The sequence below is a fragment of the Lemur catta genome, chromosome 1 (genome assembly GCF_020740605.2).
Source record: "Lemur catta isolate mLemCat1 chromosome 1, mLemCat1.pri, whole genome shotgun sequence".
NCBI lineage: Eukaryota > Metazoa > Chordata > Mammalia > Primates > Lemuridae > Lemur > Lemur catta.
This window is the reverse complement of record NC_059128.1, coordinates 220,682,240-220,702,785: the sequence shown is the minus strand read 5'-3', so window position 1 is coordinate 220,702,785 and position 20,546 is coordinate 220,682,240. Positions and strand designations below refer to the sequence as shown.

General features: G+C 40.5%; 1 protein-coding gene across 5 annotated transcripts in view; it reads right to left on the bottom strand.

Annotated features, from left to right (window-relative positions):
- The window catches only part of ZNF148 (zinc finger protein 148), a 127,208-nt gene extending 107,701 nt beyond the window's left edge, over positions 1 to 19,507 (bottom strand). For 3 of the 5 annotated variants that reach the window (XR_006732685.1, XM_045540098.1, XM_045540101.1), the window contains exon 1: positions 19,255 to 19,427. The gene's annotated coding sequence lies outside the window, so the exon portion shown is untranslated. Of the gene's footprint in view, positions 1 to 19,254 lie in introns of all 5 variants that reach the window. The other 2 variants (XM_045540100.1, XM_045540099.1) reach the window with 2 other exon arrangements.
- Between the last annotated feature and the right edge of the window lie 1,039 nt (positions 19,508 to 20,546).

Genomic DNA, 20,546 nt, shown 5'->3' with positions numbered 1-20,546 from the left:
GAAGAGCTAAAACAATCTTGACAAAGAAGAATAAAGTGATGAGGAAGCTCTCTACCCAATAAGATGTAGAGTATAGCAATAATAATCAAGACAGTGTGATACCTGAGCAAAAACAGACATATATACATCAATGGAACAGAAGAGAACCCCAAAATAGACCAATCCAAATACATTCAACTGTTTTTTGACAAAAGAGTAAAAACAATTCAGTGGAGGAAGGATAGTCTTTCAATAAATAGTAATGGGAGAACTGGACATCCAGAGGCTAAAAAAAAGACTCCTGACCTAAACTTCATAACTATATATAAAAATTAATTCACAGTGAATCATGAATTGAAGCATAAAATTATAGAACTTTTAGAAGAAAACAGGAGAAATCCTTCAGAATCTAAGCAATGGATTCTTGGACTTGGCACCAAAAGCATGCTCCTTACGAAAATAGACTGGCCATCATCAAAATTAAAAATGTTTGCCCTGCAAAAGACCTTCTTAAGATGCAAAGATGGCTGAGAGAAAAATGTTTGCAAATCATATATCTGAAAAGGTCTTATATCTAGAATATATAAAGAACTCTAGAAACTCAACAATAAAAATCCAATATTCTGATTAAAAAATGAACAAAAGACATGGACACTTCACCAAAAAGGAAATCCGAATAGCAAATAAGTACACAAGAAGACATATGATATCACTAGCCATTAGAGAAATGCAACTTAAAACTACAATAAGATTATCACTATATACCTGTTCGAACAGCTAAAATTTTAAAATAGCAATATTAATAAATGCTGGCAAGGATGTAGAAAGATCCCATACATTGCTGACAGCAATGTAAAATGGTGTAGCTACTCTGGAAAACAATTTGGAAGTTTCTTAAGTAACTAAACATGTACTTGCCATACAACTCAGCAATCTCACTCATGGATATTGACTGCAGAGAAATGAAAACTTTTATTTACACAAAATCCTGTACACAAATGTTCATAAGCCCTTTATTGGTAATAGCAAAATTCTGGAACATACCAAAGTCCTTCAATAGCTGAATGGCTAAACAAAGTATGTATTAATATATCATCACATACCATTCTGGAAATGACAAAATTATAGATAGAGAACAGGTTGTCAGGGAACAAGGAGGAGTATTGGGGTGGGATGGGATTATAAAGGGGTCAAGAGGGGCTTTCTTTGCAGTGATGCAGCAGTTCTGGATCTTCACTGTGGTGGTAGTCACATGAATTTATATACGGGATAAACTGCTTGGAACTACACACACACACACACACACACACACACGTGCATGCGCGCGCGCGAGTGCAGATTAAAATAAAAGGGTGAAAAGTGAGTAAATTCAGTACTCTAGTTAACAGGAATATACCAATGTCTATTTCTGGGTTTAAATGTCTTACAAGGGCCGGGCACGGTGGCTCACGCCTGTAATCCTAGCCCTCCGAGAGGCCGAGGCGGGTGGATCCTTTGAGCTCAGGAGTTCGAGAGCAGCCTGAGCAAGAGTGAGACCCCGTCTCTACTAAAAATAGAAATGATATGGACAACTAAAAATATATATAGAAAAAATTAGCTGGGCATGGTGGTACATGCCTGTAGTCCCAGCTACTTGGGAGGCTGAGGCAGGAGGATTGCTTGAGCCCAGGAGTTTGAGGTTGCTGTGAGCTAGGCTAACGCCACTGCACTCTAGCCTGGGCAACAGAGTGAGACTTTTGTCTCAAAAAATTAATTAATTAATTAATTAAATTAAAATAAATGTCTTACCAGTACTTTACAAGATGTCTAGGTTATCATAACTAACTTTAAATTATTTTAAAATTGTATGTGGTCTTTTTTAATGTTTCAAATATTTTTTTAAAGCAGGTATTTCCCAGCACTTTGGGAAGCTGGGGCAGGAAGATCACTTGAGCCCAGGAGTTTGAGGTTGCAGTGAGATATGGTAACACTGCATTTTAGCCCAGGCAACAGAGTGAGACCCTGTCTCAAAAAAAACAGCAGATGCTGAAAAGTTTACAATGGTTATAATACTATGCTGAAGGAATCAACAAACAAGTGTGAATCTAAAAAAAGTATCTGTAATTCACTGAAAAATAATATTTCTCACAATGCAATTATTTTCAAATTTTGATTAATTTGTGTATCAAGCAAAAATGATAAAATACCTTTTCCCTCAGTAATGATTTAAGTTAAATTAAACTAAAGAGGTAAATTAAAACTAAGATATAAGTAACAAGAGACCTGAGCTCTGCATTATCTGTGGGACCTTGTGTAAGTCACAATCTCTCTGAAATACAGTTTCTTCATCAACACACTGAAGGAATTAATTATACTTGTCAATCTTCCAGCTCCAAAATCCTATATTCTAATATATACTTCATAACCTCTGACCAATAATCGTTCTGATGACAACTCTGGAAGATTTGTAACATATGATATGAAAATACCAATTACATTATAAATAACTTTCATAGGTTTAAATCATTTGGGAGAATGTTATTCTCAATATATTAGGTTAGAGTTTCTCAACATTAGCACTATGACATTTTGTACTGGATAACTTCATTGCTGTGAGGGCTATCATGTGCATCATAAGATGTTTAGCATGCACCCACTAGATGCCAGTAGAATCCCCCAGCATGACAACCAAAAATGTCTCCAGATATTGACAAAATCACCTCTGGTTTGAGAACCATTGTACTAGATCAAAAATTTCCAGGGTTTTCTAAAGATGGGAAGCAAGAAGAAGCAACACTGTTTTTGTTTTGTGATACAGGAGGAAAGGCTAGGAATGTTTTCTAACAAAACAAGAAGGTCCAATTGCAACTCATACACTATAAAAAGAAAAGGTGCCCTTTGTATGAGGCCTACTGAAAACATATTACCTGTGGCTAATGCAGTAACAATGAGAATAAAAGTATACAAAGCTGTGAGGGAAACCTACAGGTATTCCATCCTTAACTTGTTAAGCACTCCTAATAAAGAAGTCCAATGGTTTTTAACAGAGATTAATGAAATTAACATAATTCCTCTTCTCTCTAGCATTTGCGGAGTCTAAACATTCTCAAATTACTCTCTATTCTGTAACATGGAGAATATCCACAAAAAAAAACAAATCTACTCACACTCACATACTGTAAACATCTATCTGTTTTAATCATATGTAAATGTGGTACAAATCCCATTAAACATAACACTGAGGAATATCTTCATGTCTTTTGTATTTTTAAAGAAAAGTCAAAGAAATCCAGTGTGGAGAAATTACATTTAAATGTTACAACAGAAAAGTAAATGTTCACACATTCACTTTTTGGCTCAGCCATATTTACACCAAACAGACAAATACCCAGTTTCCTTAGTCTATTCTTGGATTGGTCACCAGACTGGGAATAAGAGACCCAGAGTCTATTCCCAACTGCAAAACAGACTGGTAATCTTAAACAAACTATTCACTCAGGTTAAGGTTCTACACCGTATCATGCTGACAATACTGAAAATCTGCCCAGAAACAAGCACAGAGAAACCCAGGACTTCCTCCTGCACCCAAAGGACAACTGCAAACATATTTTTAGATTTAGCAACATTTAACATACTTGAAATTTCAAAACTGTGTGCCTTCACCATTGCCCTCTATAAAATTAAGAAATGCTGTTTTTTAAATCACATCCTGCCCAATTTTGCAAAATTTTATATGCAAACTAAACAAATCATAATTATTATGTAAAACAAAAAAGCTGTTTTAAATTCAAGCTGTTGAGAAGAGCTTCAACGTTTACATTTCCTAACTCTAGCTTTTAGTCTACTATACAAATAGTTCTTTCCTGGCACTGTAAAAAGTGCTGGAGAGCAAAAGTTTGCCCCATAGCCTAATTCTGGAAAGGCCGTAGGATTGTTCTTACCACTAAACATGCAGGTTTTACTAGCCCAACCAATATAAGGACACAGGCGTACATTTTTTTGCTCTTGATACCAAGTAAAAAACTGTTTGTCTAGTAGACCAAGTTACCCGCTGACCTTTTCGCAGACATGAATCTGTAAACAAAATGCAGTCCAATAGAAGATTCGTAAAAACAAGGATAGGAGGGAAAGAAGGGTGTCCACTAGCCTTCGGAGGCCCCCGCTGTCAGGCAGACACTTGTTAGCTGCAGCGGAGAGGCCACTCACAAAGTTTCCCATCTCGCTGGGAGAAGGAACACTGACTCTGCGCCAGCAGGGCAGGCCCGGAAGACACAGTGTCTGGGAGCCCCGGGAGCCGTGGGGCCCCACCACCGTCGAGCCCCTAGGCGCGCCAGCCACCCGGGCAGGAAAAGCCCCGGCTCCTCCGCCACCTCTCAGCACACGGGAAGGCGCACACACCGACGGGCACGAGCACGCACGCACGCGCGCGCGCGCACACACACCCCTAAGTGCACACACGCACACACGCACGCGCGTGCACGCACACACGCACGAACACAAAAGGAAGCCGCGGAGCCACTACCTCCCTGCACACAAGCACACACGCACACACGGAAGCCGTGGGAGCCGCGCGCGGAGGTCTGCCCGCGCATTCAGCAAAAGCCCCTCCTCCCAGCCCCAGCCGCGAGGGCCCCGGGGCCTGCTCACTGAATGGAGCGCCCCCTCGGGGTGCGGTGACTGCACAAATCCCCACCGCCACCACGCAGCTCCACGCCGCCACTCCGCCAGCCGCCAAGTGGGCCGTCAGCAAAGTACGGCCCGTGAGGCTGGTCGGATCCGGCCTGCGCTCGAAAAGCCCAGGGAATATGAGGGCTCCCTACTTCCTGGGTTTCTCAAGAAATAAAAATATTCCACTTAATTATCCTTGTAAAACTCCGCACCTCTCCAAACCGTGGCCAGTTTAAGCCCCTTTCCTTCCTGAACTAGCAATCATAAGTAGATTCCAACACACCACATAGCAAACCCTTGTAATATCACACAGCCTTACAATAAGAAATCTTTCAGTAACCTCTCCCTTAATCCTTCCTTTCTCTTCTCCATACCTTATTCATTTTTGTTTTCCCTTGCCTTGCTGTTTTTAACGTAAGAGCTGTATTTTTCCCAAAGAAAAATCTTCTCTAAACCATCTTTCCGTTTTACTCTTTTGAAATTTACTTTTCTAGTATCTGTAGCAACAAGTTTCATAAATCCCTTCCATTACATCTCCCACTTGGCTATTCAAAATCTCACAACTAACTTTTGTAATTTTTATCAGCTCCTACCAAAATATTTCATAAATAACTTTCTCGATCACTGCATTTTTGTCTGTTCTTTCATTCCCTCAAAGCTAACACTTTCCAACTTAACACACAAATCTACCCCAAACTGCCCTCAAATTTTGTGAACTTATTCCAGAGAAGGCACCACAGTCACTAACAAATTCATTTCCTAAGCAAGCCCCCAACAATGATCTTTCCAAATATTCTCTAACAGTTCATTTGAATCGCTAATAACTCAAGACTACCAGGCCCATTTCCCTAACAACTAATTATATAACCTAATCAAATGAACAAATTCTCTCTACCATTATATGTATCTACATATACAGCTGTGTACATATGACAAGCACACATAAACAGGATCCTGCAGAACACCAAAGTGTGTGTTTCATTCTAATACCTTGGATATTGGCTCTTCTCAAATTTACAAGAAAAACTCCTCCATGACAATCTAAATTTTCAGGCATCCAACCCCTATGTTGTGAAGTCATTTTATCAATGTCAAATCAATATACTTATCACTTAAAACATATCTCTTCCATCAGTCTAACTCATACAATCTACCCAAATATTCAGAACACACCCCAACTCAACAAGGCCCAGGTATATGTACGGGGCAGGTCCTGGAAACAATTCTTGACCAAACCATGCAGGGCTACTGCCTGTTACAGCCATGTTTTTTCAATTGAGCAAAGTGACATCCCTAGGCCCTCTTAGGTCTTCAAAGCTCTGGGTCTCCATAGATCCTTCATTATTAAATTTGGTGAATGACTAGATATAGAAGTTAAGGGAGACAAAAGTGGTGAATGCCCCAGGGCTAGATGCTAAAACCAATCGTGACACAGAACTACACTAGGGTGAAACACCAATACTATGTATTTTGTACCTTGTCATATTTTTCTCACTGCCATTTCATGTTTCTGCCTTAAATATGTTCTCTCTCTCTGAAATACAAACTAACATCAAAAACTCTGATCTGGGCCGGGCACAGTGGCTCACACCTGTAATCCTAGCACTCTGGGAGGCCGAGGCGGGTGGATCGCTCGAGGTCAGGAGTTCGAGACCAGCTTGAGCAAGAGTGAGACCCCGTCTCTACTAAAAATAGAAAGAAATGATCTGGACAACTAAAAATATATAGAAAAAATTAACTGGACATGGTGGCGCATGCCTGTAATCCCAGCTGCTCGGGAGCCTGAGGCAGGAGGATTGCTTGAGCCCAGGAATTTGAGGTTGCTGTGAGCTAGGCTGACGCCATGGCACTCTAGCCCAGGCAACAGAGTGAGACTCTGTCTCAAAAAAAAAAAAAAAAAAAAAACTCTGATCTGAACAGGGAGAGTAAGGAAAGTATTCTTTGCTCAGAGGCTGAAATAGTCATGTGAGGAATATAACACAAATACAAAAGAAGGGGCAAAGACAACATTGGTCCCTTAGTGGCTTAAAAATGTCAGTTGCCAGGACCATGGCAAGGGCCTGATGGACAATCTCAAAACCACAGTAAGGTAATAAGCACTTGAGAGTCAAGTCTTCGATAGTACAAGGGAAAAGGAGATGGAAGACAAAGTTTGACAAAAATGAATACTACTACAGAACTAACTAGACAAGCTAAAGTTTGGGAGAAGAGACACAAGCCAATGAATAAGGGGCTTGGTCCAGGTCTTAAATATCGTAAATGAAAGTAAGTGCGTGGAAGATGACAAAGGTTTCAAACCATAAGGTTATAATGCTCAAGATTTAAAACAAAAAAAGCAAAGTTTCAGTTTTAGGTATATTTTGTTTCTGGAATTGGCAAGACAGTTCCTTTGGAGATGTTCAATAAATGATAAATAAGAACTAAAAACAAGCCACAAAAGCATATTTAGAACTGTATATCAGGAGTCACCTATATACAGGTAATAAATGAAATGGGAAGACAGAACAAACCAGCTTCCTAAAAATACTAAGAAAACATATGAGATTAAAGTCATTATAGACTTCATCAAGGAGTTGTCTTGGGCTAAAATAAAAAAAGAAAAAGGAAAAAAAAAGTCATTATAGACAAAAAAGAAAAGAAAAAGGCCATTTTAGATTCCTTAAGACAGCAGTCCCCAACCTTTTTGGCACCAGGGACCAGTTTCATGGAAAACAATTTTTCCAGGGAATGGTTTCAGGATGATTCAAGCACATTACACTTATCGTGCAAACCTCTCCACTAATGATACTCTGTTTTTATAGCCGCTCCCCAGCACTAGCATCACCGCTTCAGCCCCACTTCAGATGACCAGGCATTAGATTCTCATAAGGAGTGCACAACCTAGATCCCTCCATGTACAGCAGGGTTCACGCTCCTATGAGAATCTAATGCTGTGGCTGAACTTGCAGGAGTGGGAGCTTATGCGGTGACTGGAGTGATGGGGAACAGCTGTAAATACAGATGAAGCTTCACTTGCACCACTCACCCTCCTGCTATGCAGCCTGGTACAGTTGGGGACCACAGCCTTAAGACATCTTCTTCCAAGCATCCACCCCATTCTTTCTACTTTTTACCTAAACCTCTTTACATATACAAATTATTGCCAATTTTTTCAAATACAAAGTTTGATGTGGTTTTAAAGCACTCAAGTAGAGATCAACAATCTCAATGTCTCTATCAGGAATGGTATTTTTAAAAATAGATATACATGATATACTGCCACCTTTTTAATATCCTGGGTGGCACAGACAGTTCTTACTTGCACAGAGAAGGAATAGGCTCCTGGCATTAGTTATTTCCTAGGTAGGTAGCATGTCTTCTCCATATTCTCTTCGCTATACGCTACTCCTCTCCTCTCTTCACCTTATTCTTATTCACATTCAAGTCAACTCCAACCTCCTCATTCATTTCCAGTCCATCTATTTACCAGCTTTTCTCAGTTTGTCCATGTTCTATTGTCAACGAACTGCCGTACCTCTTTTGCCTTTTGCCTCCACCTCATCTTTAATACACCTCCACTTCTTCTTTTCTTTTCAATGTCTCATGTCTAATCCACAAATATTTCTCAGCTGAATTTATATCAGTGTATTAGAAATGAATGGTTATGAGTTTGCAAGTAAAATATTATTTATTTTATAAATAAAGAAATTGAAAGAACTGGTATGTAACAAATCCATCTATTTCTCTCAATCCCCATGTTACAAAACTCAGATCACTATCATCTCTTGCCTGGATTTCTGTGACCATCTCATCTTACCTTAAGCTTGACTTTTCCTGGACAATCTCCTTCTTTCATGGCTTAGCTATATCATTCTCCTACTTCTCCAGCTTAATAAAAGAACTTACTGCTTCTTGTTCCCAGTGCCACTCCCACTGTTATCCTAGCACCAAAAAAAAAATTGTTTGCAGTTTGCTTTTTTTAAAACCTTCATCTGCACTTCACCTAGCCACACATATACTGAAAACAGATCATCAACTGAAAGTGCTGTACCACTTGGACTGTAACTTCAGAGATCCCCGTTTTTTTTTTTAAACCACAACCACTTTATGTTCTAGTTGTACACTTGCTCTTTACCTTTCTCTGGCTTCACTTGTCTCCCTACATAATTTAAACCTGTCTATCAGCCATTTTAACACTGCCCTCTCCAGAATATCATGACCTTCCATTATACTCACTACACATCTCCCCAGTGATAGACAATCCTCACCATCTGTTTTCTCCACACCTACGCACTGGGTGTTAAGCACCACCAGAATGCTATAAAATCTTGAACAACAGATTTATTCTAAATACAACTCTCTACCTCATTGACTAATCAAAATCATTTTCATATTTAAATCCTTAATCCCATCAAATACTCAATCTCTTCCATAAAATTCCCTCACATCACACCTTCTCACCTTCTCCACCTGTAATCAAATCCTCTTCACAGTTTCTAAAAAGCTGTATCTTCATCCATCTGTTACTTCTTGTCTCCAGTTTTGGAATAAGAGTTGTTCCTCTTTCTTAAACTAAACTTCTTAATTCAATTCCTACTTTCATTGCTTCCATATTTATCCAACCCACTCAGCAAAGCCCCATGCATTCTGGTCTCTGAACCATTCTCTTGAAGACCACACACACAAAAAATCTATGTACCAAATCCTATGACTGACTACCCAAGTCCTTATCCTCTCTTTGGCAATGACACTTGACCCACCTACCTTAGTTTATGTCACTGTACCACATGATTCTACTCTGATCTCTCTGTTTTTATTCTATCTCTAGTAACTACCACTCCTTTTCCTAACCCAAATTGTGGGTAATTCCCCAAATTCTGTCCTGGAGCTTCCTATAATTCTCTCCCACTCAGGGTCTCATCCCTTAGCACTGCTTCTACATTTTCATTGCTCATATGGAAATCTTTCCCCAGCTCCCAAAAATAATCTTTAACCCATCACCCTCTCCTACAATCTGATTTATTCCTGAGGAATCAGAATGTATAATGATTTCTTTTTAACTAGGTTTTCAATTAACACCTCAATTATCAGTCCAAATAATTTCACAACCATCAGTACTCCACCAAATCCAGAATTAGTAGCTTCAATTATCAACTCTATGTATGTATTCCCAAATCTCTATTGGACCTCCTTCCTCAACTCCAATCTAGTATTTTTAACTCTAGCTAGATAACTCCCCCTGGATATTTTCATTGGCACCTCACACACTAGTCAATATGTCTTAAAACACCAAAGCAGTTCTGCTAACTGATACAGTAATTTCTGTTAATGGCACCACCATTCTCAGTCATCCAGATGAAAAGCCCTAGAGCTTCCCTTAACTTTTCTTTTTCTCCACTGTTTCCCCAAAACCCATTTGCCATCAAACTCTTCCATTCTTTCTTTGAGTTATTTCTTACATCTATCCCTTTCCTTTTATTCACACTATCACTATCCCAACTTAGGCCCTCAATACTTCACACTTTTGCCATGGACTTCTAACTTTTTGTCTCCCAGTAACCAGGCTCTCTTCATTACAAAAAAGTAAGATCACCAGATTAGTATTCTTAAGTCCCCTCTTACTTCCCCACTCAAAAATCGTCAGTGGTTCCCCAAAACATACTAACTCAAAACTCCTTAGACTTCAAAAAAATATAAACCATCCAATTGTCCAACAATCATGGTATGGATAAATGCACTGGGGTATATTCATACAATGGAATCTCACACAGCAATTAAAAAGAATGAACTATTGCTATATGTAACATGCATGAATCTCACAAACGTGCTGGTTGAGCCTAAGAAACCAGACCTCCACTTACACGAAATTCAAAAACACACACTACTACCCTGTTATAATAGAAGTCAGAATAATAGTTACTTTTGGTTGGAGGAGATATCAACTTGGAAGAGACATATGAGGGAGCCTTCTGGGATGCTGGAAATATTCTATATATTAAACTGGGTGGCAGCTATATAAATGTATACCTAAGGAAAATTCATTAACCTTAAGATTGGAGTACTTTATGGTATACATTTCAATAAATAAATTCTCAAAAACTAGTTTAGTCTGAATTTTGAGATTTTTCTACCTACTTTCCAGCTTCCGTTCTTCAACACAAACCCTAAATTACAGCTAATCTAGGCCACTAACCCCTAAACATACCCAGAACTTTTCTCACTGTCACTCATAACACTCCCTTTTCTTGGAATTCCAACTCTCACCATCTTGCCTACTGTATAATCCTATTTATCCTTCAAGGTCTAAGCTGCACACCAACTTCTCTACAGAGCCAACCCTGATCAAACTGCCATAGTACTTGTGTCATAGACAGATGTGTATACATTTTTGTCCCTGGATAAATTCCTGAAGAACATAGACTGTGTCATATATAAACATGTATCCTTCACACCGCCTACTATAGAAACCTTGCACACAGGAAGTATAAGAAAATATCCCATGAATGAAAAGTCCATCAAAAGCACCTTCAATCTAACCTGTCCTTCTCATACCCATCCATCACTGTCTCTACTCATAATTCATTCCACAATTTACATATTAAATTATTCAAAAAATAATTGAGCACCACTACATGAAAGAAACTATAACTATCTAGTCTAATGTGCCCCACTAAACTACCAAAAACGTAATCCAATTTTGCTTGCTGCCATTTGAATGTTTCCACAACTCTAAATTTCCAGTCATCTTCCCCTCCTCACTGCTTCCAATCACATCCTATTCCCTCATTCTAATCCTACTGCTACCAAAATTCAAGCCCTTCTTAGTTTCTGCAGTAGCTTCCTAACTCGTCTTCTCATCTCCAATCTTACCCTACCACCACACTGCTCCCAATCTATCCTGTAAGGTACAGCTACTGTCAGATTAAATTATCTAATATACAGTCCTTGACTCAATTCTCTACTCAAAAAAGTTCAACAGCTATACATTAATGATAAATGCTAACATACTTTAGTCCTATGTTAACACACTTTAATCCTCAAGTCCTCACAATAACCGTTGCCAGGAAGGTATGATGATTATCAATTTCCTGATGAGAAAACTGAGACTCAGAAAAGAAGCAATTCTCCACAATCACAGAGCGGGTAAATAGACAGGCCAAGACTAAAAACCAGCTTCTGTGTGCTTACTGAGCACAACATCATATCAAATATAAACTACTTAGCTTAGCTTTCAGGGCCATCAATTTTCTACCCAACCCTGACTGACTCTCCCTACCCTGTATCATTTTATGCCTTATTCATGAACTCCGTGTTCAAACTACAGGTTGTGATCAACTATTTAGTTTGTCATGAAATCAGTTTAATGGGTAACAACTAGATTTGTTTTTCCCCTCAGGCAGCTTTTTTTCTTTTTAGTCAAACAGAATAGAATAGATAACATCCAAGTGCATCCAACATGGAAAGGACAGTTATTGTATTATGAAACTTTTTGTTTTACATATACACACAAACATAAATATATGCATATATTAGGTGATAATGTGACATGTATTTCTTACTGTGGATCATAACTTAAAAATTAAAAACTAACTCACCATTCCCCACATATCCTAGGCTCCTCACCTCCAAGCCTTTGCTTATGTTAACCCCCCAGGTTGGAAAGCTCTCTTTCAGTTACCTCTGCCAGTCAGAATCCTTACTCATCCCTCCAAAGACTGGCTAAAATTCTATTCCTACACCACTAAAATGTGGTCTCAGATTTTTCCCTAGTCGAATGCATTTTTATCTTTAACTTCAGTAACATTTGGTATTTTTCTTTTTTTTTTTTTTTTTTTTGAGACAGAGTGTCACTTTGTTGCTCGGGCTAGAGTGAGTGCCGTGGCGTCAGCCTCGCTCACAGCAACCTCAAACTCCTGGGCTTAAGCAATCCTACTGTCTCAGCCTCCCGAGTAGCTGGGACTACAGGCATGCGCCACCATGCCCGGCTAATTTTTTCTATATATATTTTTAGTTGTCCAGATAATTTCTTTCTATTTTTAGTAGAGACAGGGTCTCGCTCAGGCTGGTCTCGAACTCCTGACCTCCAGCGATCCACCCGCCTCGGCCTCCCAGAGGGCTAGGATTACAGGCGTGAGCCACCGCGCGCAGCCGACATTTGGTATTTTTCTTACGATAACATTTATGATCATAGTGTAGGTATTTGTGTACAAGTCCAGCTCCCCTACTAGAATATAAATCCCAAAGGATTCATTCCTGACTTCAAATCATTATCGGCTTTTGGATATGACAAATGTGCATTATCTATTAAACAGAGAAAATTCACCCCATCATTTTCTGAAATCCTGTATAAATCAACATAATAACTTCTCCTACATTCCAAACTTCTGTTAACTCTCATCCTCAAACAGCCTTACTACCTTCCTCCTCAAAATAGCCCTTTCAAATAATCCTCTTTACCTTCCATCTTCTCATGCTTTCTTTAAACATAACCTGTCATATTTCAATAATCTTTTCCTTCTCTCAGAATCATCCTTTCCATCAGATATCACCTTTCCTTCCCCATTTGCTTATCTTCCACCTTATTCCTAGTTCTCTAACATCCATACTGACTGACGGACCTTATATGCTTTAAAGATTTTTCTCTCTTCATCTTCTTTTCAATTAGACAGTCTCGAATTATTTCCATTCATTTCTAGCGCACATATGTTTGTTAGCCCCAGTAAGTACTCTACAGAAAAAAGGCAGGTTATAAATAAATGAAAAAGAAACAGAAAACATATAGATAATTCAGAGCTCCTAAATTATCTCAAACATCATCTCATTCATTCATTTATTCAACAAGCTTGTGTCTACTGGACACATACCCTCAGTTTTCTGTCTATACTGTAATTCAGAAAGCAGCTTTGAGAAAAGCATGCAGGAAAATGCCAGGATAAAACGGCCAAGTTGACTCATGCTCTTCAGTTACAGAGACCAAGTAATTTGTGGGGTGCAGGCTCAGAAAAGAACTATAAGTTACACTCGACATAGATGAAAACAGACCCCACAATTGTTTCAAGGGGTTCAACATCTACCCAACAAATGTGAATTTGAAAAGGAACAAACCAGTAGGAGTAGCTAAAATGAAACAGGCAGAAAGCATTCAGACAAAAATAGATCCAGACTCTAGGTTCATTCTAGGGCTGCAAGAGAAATTTGGAGCCATTTAGTTCCTCTCTGAGATCCCGAAGGAATCCTTTCAAATATCTAGCTAAAGTATGGTTCACTTAAATCCTTTTGCCAAACCTTAGGCAATGTTCATTTCTCCGTTTCCTGAACTCCAACAGTACTTAGTATCTGTAAAACTCATTTGTGAACTTAATCATAAACTATTTCAAGGTAATGAAACTGTTAACAAACATACCCAGATTTATTTACACATTGCAGTATGGTCCTCTTTAAAATAAGTTACCTTGGGAGGCTACCACTTATTCATTTATTCACTCCATCCATCCATCTGATGCAGTCAACCAATATTTTAGTGCCTAACTACAATGTGAAGATATCACCACTGTTCAATATATTTCCCACTTCCTCTATGGGAGTGTATTCCAAAATCAGTTAATAAGTCAACCCAAGAAACTCATTCCTATTTCTGTCACTAACTAAATTTAAAGCAAAAGTATTCTTTATCTACTCTATTTGATACTGGCTGATGTTCAGTATTTGTAAAAATCAAATCTTCCAAAGTGAAAAGAGATGTCACCAATGAGATTATTCAGAATAAGATTATGCCTTGAATTATTTATAAATGTGCCACCCTGAAGGGATTATGAACTCCTAAAGGATAGAGAACATGTTTTACTCACCTCTATAGGCCTCCTCCCCCAAAAGCACACAATAGGTACTCAATAAAATGGTAAATTGTACACAATTGTGCCAGAGGCTCAGAAGGTAATTCAGAAAAGGTGTTCCAAAAAAGTTCTGAACACTAGTACTGAAAATGGCTTCCAAAATATAAAAATTCTCACCTGGAGATATAATTTTGATATTTGTTTTTTAAAAATCTATTTTCTAAAATCTTACACTATTACTGAATTATTTCACATCTGTCTTTCTCTCCCAAAAGAATGTAAATACTATAAATTCCTTGAGGGGAGAAGCTTCATCTAATAGTTTTTGTTATCTTAAAAATGAATTAAATCAAATCAGATAGATTGTTAAAACAGCTAAAAACCTCTAAACAGTCCTTTATGCCTCAGGTAAGAAAATCCAAATTAAACCAGTGCCCTGATCCAGAACAGATTTTACTCCAGATTAAACTAGTCTCAGATTACAAGAGATGCTTTGGTCTCACCCCTTCCATGTTTTTGCAGGAGTGTTACAATTCCATTTTAATCCATCTGTCTTCTTCCCTTAAATCTAAAGGTACTCCCCAGTTGGCTATTCCTTTTGTCCCTCACACTCTCAAACACACACACGCAAAATTCTGTCTATGATACCCCTAGAACAGTCAGCAATGTCATACAATCCCACTACTATTACCAATAGTTAACACTACTTTCTATCAGTCATTCAACAGGTATTTATTAAGCATTTAAGAATCAAGTTGTTGTGAGTTTTTCCAGAAATCAAAGAAAGTCTCAGCTCTAGAGCAAGTCACAATCTACCATTTGCAACACAAAGAAAGAATAATCCCTATAAGCAAATACAAAATTTAGCAGTACATAATGTACACGTGAATTCTGTTGCTACTGAAATGTAAGGAAGACTTTCAAGAGGTGTCATTACTTAAAGAAGACTTCCTAAAAGAAGTAGAGCAATATCTTTCTATCTCCCAGTATCCATCACACTGACTTGCACCTCAGCACACAAATTTCAAAAGCACAATTTTATGACTCTTCCTACTATATGAGCAGTATAGTTTTCTTTCACCCCATTCCCAACATATTAGTGACTTAAACATGCTAATTTCCTTATAACTGCCACAAATTTCAGTCTCAGACCATAAGATAAATCTTCACATCAACTATGTCCAAATGCCGTTAGAATTCTTTACCTTTTCCTCAGTCTCCCCGCAAATTATCATAGCTTCCATCAAACCCTGTCCCCCATCCTTTGACTCCCCTTCTTATCACATTTCCCCACCTTTCCTTTCCCACAAAAAAAAGAAACACTCATGTCCACACCAATCCATTCCTTCCTGAAAACATAAGAATTGCCACAGAAGTCTGGAAAGAGCATTTAAGGGTCACTTTAATACATTTCCAGATTTTCCACACTAAAACTATCCAGAAGACTATCAAAGAATACTGCAACCTGGTAACTAGTTTCAAGATGAACAATTAAACCAGTGCCCCACTCCAGAACAGATTTTACTCCAGATTAAACTAGTCTAAGATTAGAACAGACACTTTGGTCTCACCCCTTCCATGTTTGTGCAGGATTGTTACAATTCCATTTTAATCCATTCTGTCTTCTTGCCTTAAAGGATTGTCAAACAACTCCTCCTCATCTCTAACCAGCAAATCTTATGCTGTAAAGATGTTGTTTCCTACAACACAGTCTTTCGTATAGGTCCATCCACATTTCCCTTTATCATCTCACTAGTATTTCCAATCTAATTTTAAATGCTCTCTCTACTTCAGGAAAGCCCTTTCTAGTCTAACTCCTCATCTAATACAAGGGAGAAGACAAGAGACACAGCTTAAGGATACCAGACTCTAACATGAAGGTTGAAGCATATTATTTAAAGACACAAAGATATTGCATAAAAGAACTAATAACTATCAAAGGTTGGAAAAGATGAGGAGAAAGGGGAGTATGTCAATGACACAAATCCTTTTCATCATGGAAGTCTTCTGACTCCCTGACAATGTCATTTTGATAAATCAAGAAATAACAGTATATGCCTATTACTTGGAGACCTGGAAAAAAGCATAAAAACTATAAAAAATAATGCTTAGAAGTAGTAGCCTTTGGAAAAGTTGGGACTGCAATGGACACGTGAGAAGGTGAGACAAGGGCTACTGCTTTTCATTATAAGTCCCTTCAGAACAATTTTTTTAAATCACATCCATGCATTACTTCATCATAATTTAAAGAGGAGAAAAACAATAATGACATACTATATTTAAGTGCACTCTATTTACAAAAATGGAAAGAACAGATAATATACAGGCCGGGCGCGGTGGCTCACGCCTGTAATCCTAGCACTCTGGGAGGCCGAGGCAGGTGGATCGCTCAAGGTCAGGAGTTCGAGACCAGGAGAGCAAGACCCTGTCTCTACTAAAAAAAATAGAAAGAAATTATCTGGCCAACTAAAATATAGAGAGAGAAAAAATTAGCCGGGCATGGTGGCGCATGTCTGTAGTCCCAGCTACTCGGGAGCCTGAGGCAGGAGGATCGCTTAAGCCTAGGAGTTTGAAGTTGCTGTGAGCTAGGCTGACGCCATGGCACTCACTCTAGCCCGGGCAACAGAGCGAGACTCTGTCTCAAAAAAAAAAAAAAAAAAAAAAGAACAGATAATATACAGTGCTGGTGAGGGGAAGGGAAGGAAAACTGGTTCTGTCAAACTATGATGACAATAAAAACGGGTACATGATACTATGTAAGAAAGCCCTTTAAAAGAATAAGTCTAAATGTACTGACAGAAAGTTTTCCAAATTTTTAAAATAATCCTGGATTACTTCTGAGAAAATTTGTAATAAAAGAAAGCCCCTCTCCATTTTAATGCTAAATTATCATCCTCCTTTAGAGATATTTGCTAAAGGAATGAATGATTGAATTTTCCCTTCCCTCTCCAAATTTCATACCATCTCTCCCATTAATCCCCTTACCCTCTACTTCCATAAAAAGATTTTTCATACTTCACATGCATATTACCATCTCTCACATGCATATTACCATCTCTCGTCAGTTGAAGAAATATGACAAGGTAATGGATATATAGTTTTTTCTTAATAACAAAAGGTGAATAACATCCAGGTAAATTTTTTAAGATTATTGTTCTAGCCCAGAGTTCCCTCTTGGAAATCTGGTCTGGTGTGAGCTCAGCAAATCCAACAGAGAGAGCTTGGTTCATTTCCTGATGTAGAGATGCTAATCCTCCCTCCAACCTGGCTCTAGAATCATCCAGTCTCTTCAAGTTCCCCTAGACCTCATAACCAGTTTTGACCTCCCTGCAACCTAAGATCAAAACAGATATTCTAGATCCTACATTCTGCAAGCCCCACACTTTGTTGGCTGGTACATTTCCTTCAAAACTACCATGCCTCAATGAGACAGTACTCACTCTCACCAGAGAAGGACTCTCTAACAGCTCACATCAGGAACTATGAATGCCAAAAGATCTCCCACCATCCCCAGAGTTATAGAACGAATCTAGCCAACTAGAGCAATTTATGTAGCTAAAAATGGAGCCTCCAACGAACGGCCACCATGCATGTACCCCCCCCAACATTAATTATAATCTTATGTACTGCAATCCAGGCTGAATAATACAGCACTAGCTCTCCTGGACCAGATAAGCTGGGCAGTAAAGAAGAAAATCGCCAACTCAAGTAATTTCCATTACAGCATTTGCCAGGCAGTGTTCACCCAGCCTCTGGTAAGTGACAATACTTCAAAATTGCTAAAATCTAAATTCCATGGCCTAGAGAATCCCCACAGGCCAGGCCCTTTCTCAAGGTCTGTTTCAGAGGTTCTCATATTCACCGGTACAAGTCTAAAATGTCTCAGACCAAACTACAAACTAAGGTCTAATTCTCAGTGACTCCACTCACAACCAAGACCCACACTTACCAGATGTCATACTGAAGAGCCCACACAGGTTCAGAACTAGGCCATCCTGGCCCATCTGGAATAACTCTTTAGTCCTTAGACCAATATTTATTATACTACATCTGTCTGTTCTATCATGCATTCCCTGCATCTTCTCTAATATTTAGCACTCCCTCTTGCTTCAAACGGTATCCTTTCTATTCACGGAAACTCCTCTATCCCTTCTTTCCTCTCCTTAGAAACGCTTCAGTTCTTTCCATAATGAAATACCTAACGTATCTGCACAATGAACACCCTCTAGAATCCTCAAGACTCCTCCACAGCCACCCCCTGCATTCCTCCACCTATCCGGCATCTTTCCTCCGGCCTCTCTCCCGGTTCACACTCCCACTATGTTTCCTGCAAGCATTCCCTTTTCTCCAAACCCTGCCCTTCCCTTCTCCCGAAGAGCACCTCAGGCAGCAACAGTGACTGAGGCCTGCGGTGCATAAAGCACTGCACCAGGCACGGTGGACAGAGATCTGGTGTCTCCTCAGCCTCTTCACGCCGACACCCAGCACCCTCTGGCCTCCCGGTGCAAACATCCCACCTCCTCCCCTACCTCTGACACCCCCCTCAAGCCTCGGAGGCCGACTTCTCGCCTCCGCCACCACCGTCATTATCCTTTCTCAACCCCTCAACCCACCATCCGCGCCCTGCTTCCTCACGTCCCCCAGCCAGCCCCTGCGTCTCCCTCGGCCTCAGCCGGCCCCCTGGCCACCCCCAGCCTCGCCGCGGCTCGCTCCCCCCGGGGTCAGGCCGTTACCGCCGCGCGCTCCCCCCGCGCGCCGCCCCCTCCCCCTCCCCCGCCCTCCCCCGGGCCCGGGCCTGCCAGGCCGAGCGCTTTACCGCGGGCGAGCGCCGAGTCGCGCGGTCACCGACTGCAGGCGGCCGCAGTCCCAACCTTTCTAGGGGCCTTGAGAGGAGGGGAAGGGGGGAGGGGGGAGAACTTTTGCTGTGGCAGCTTCGGCAACAGCTCCCACCCCTGCGCCTTTCTCCTCTTCCTCCCCCTCCTCCTCCTCCTCCTCTTCCTCCTTCTCTTCCTCCTCCCAGAGCAGTAGAGACGCAGACATGCCGCAGCTAGAGCGCCGCCGCGGTCGCCGCCACTGCCGGCTCGGTGCATTGTGGGAAGCCCCGCACACGGGAAGAGCTCCGCGGCGTCCGCCCTCGCCTGGCTCGGCGACCTGCCTGGGAAGACCCAGCGTGGCTTCGATCCTGGCGCCTGCGTGTCACCCGCCCAGGGCCGCGGGAGAAGCTGGCCCCGAGCCGCGGGTCCCCCAGGCTGGGCCCGAGAGGAAAACGCTTTGAAAAGGATCGGAACTGAGGAAATCTTTTCCAAAGGGTTTCCCCGCCTCAACCTTAATGCCTAGCGCTTCAGAAGTGGAGGACGCGGGGGTCGGGAGCGTTTCAGTCTCGGGGAAATGGAAGGGTGGGGGACCTAGGTGAAAGGTTATTTGCCAGAATTTCTTGGCTTTTTCGTTTGTCCGCTCTTACCTAGCTCTCTCCCAGACCAATTCCAGTCTTTGACCTCTACCACCCCAAATGCCACCTTTTCCGGAAGATGCAGCCCTGCGCCCTTGAAACTGGCAAACCCTGTTAGTGTTTGCAAACTGAGATGCAGGGTGTGAGCATAAAGATCAAGAGTTCGGGCCCTGGACCTTGTTGGGCAGAGTCTTAACATAGTATTTCCTTCTCAGTTCACTTGGAGCCCAAACCGTGTCAGTCTGTACGGCAAAGACTTGGTAATGATGTTTATAGAGCTAGGCTTGCACTGTTGTCTCATCCTTTGGGGAGCCTTTTAAGTAACATTAGCCAAATTGTGACCTTCTTAATGGTACCTTCATTCAACTAACATTTATTAGGCGCCCTAAGGTGCTTGTACATACTGCAGTGGTTTGCAGTTACTCATCTGTGTGTCCCCACCCTGGGTCAGCCATGTAACACAAAAGATGTTTGGTGAATGTTGAGTGATTATGAGCATCAGGAACTCGCTGTGGGATAAAACACTTTTTCATTGCGATTTCTTCATAATAATCTGAAGATTTTATTTAGCACTTGCCTGTCTGCAATATTTAAATATAACCTTTGAGGGGAGAGGAAAAAGAAAGGGCATTAAAATATCTATATAACCGTTTCTGCAG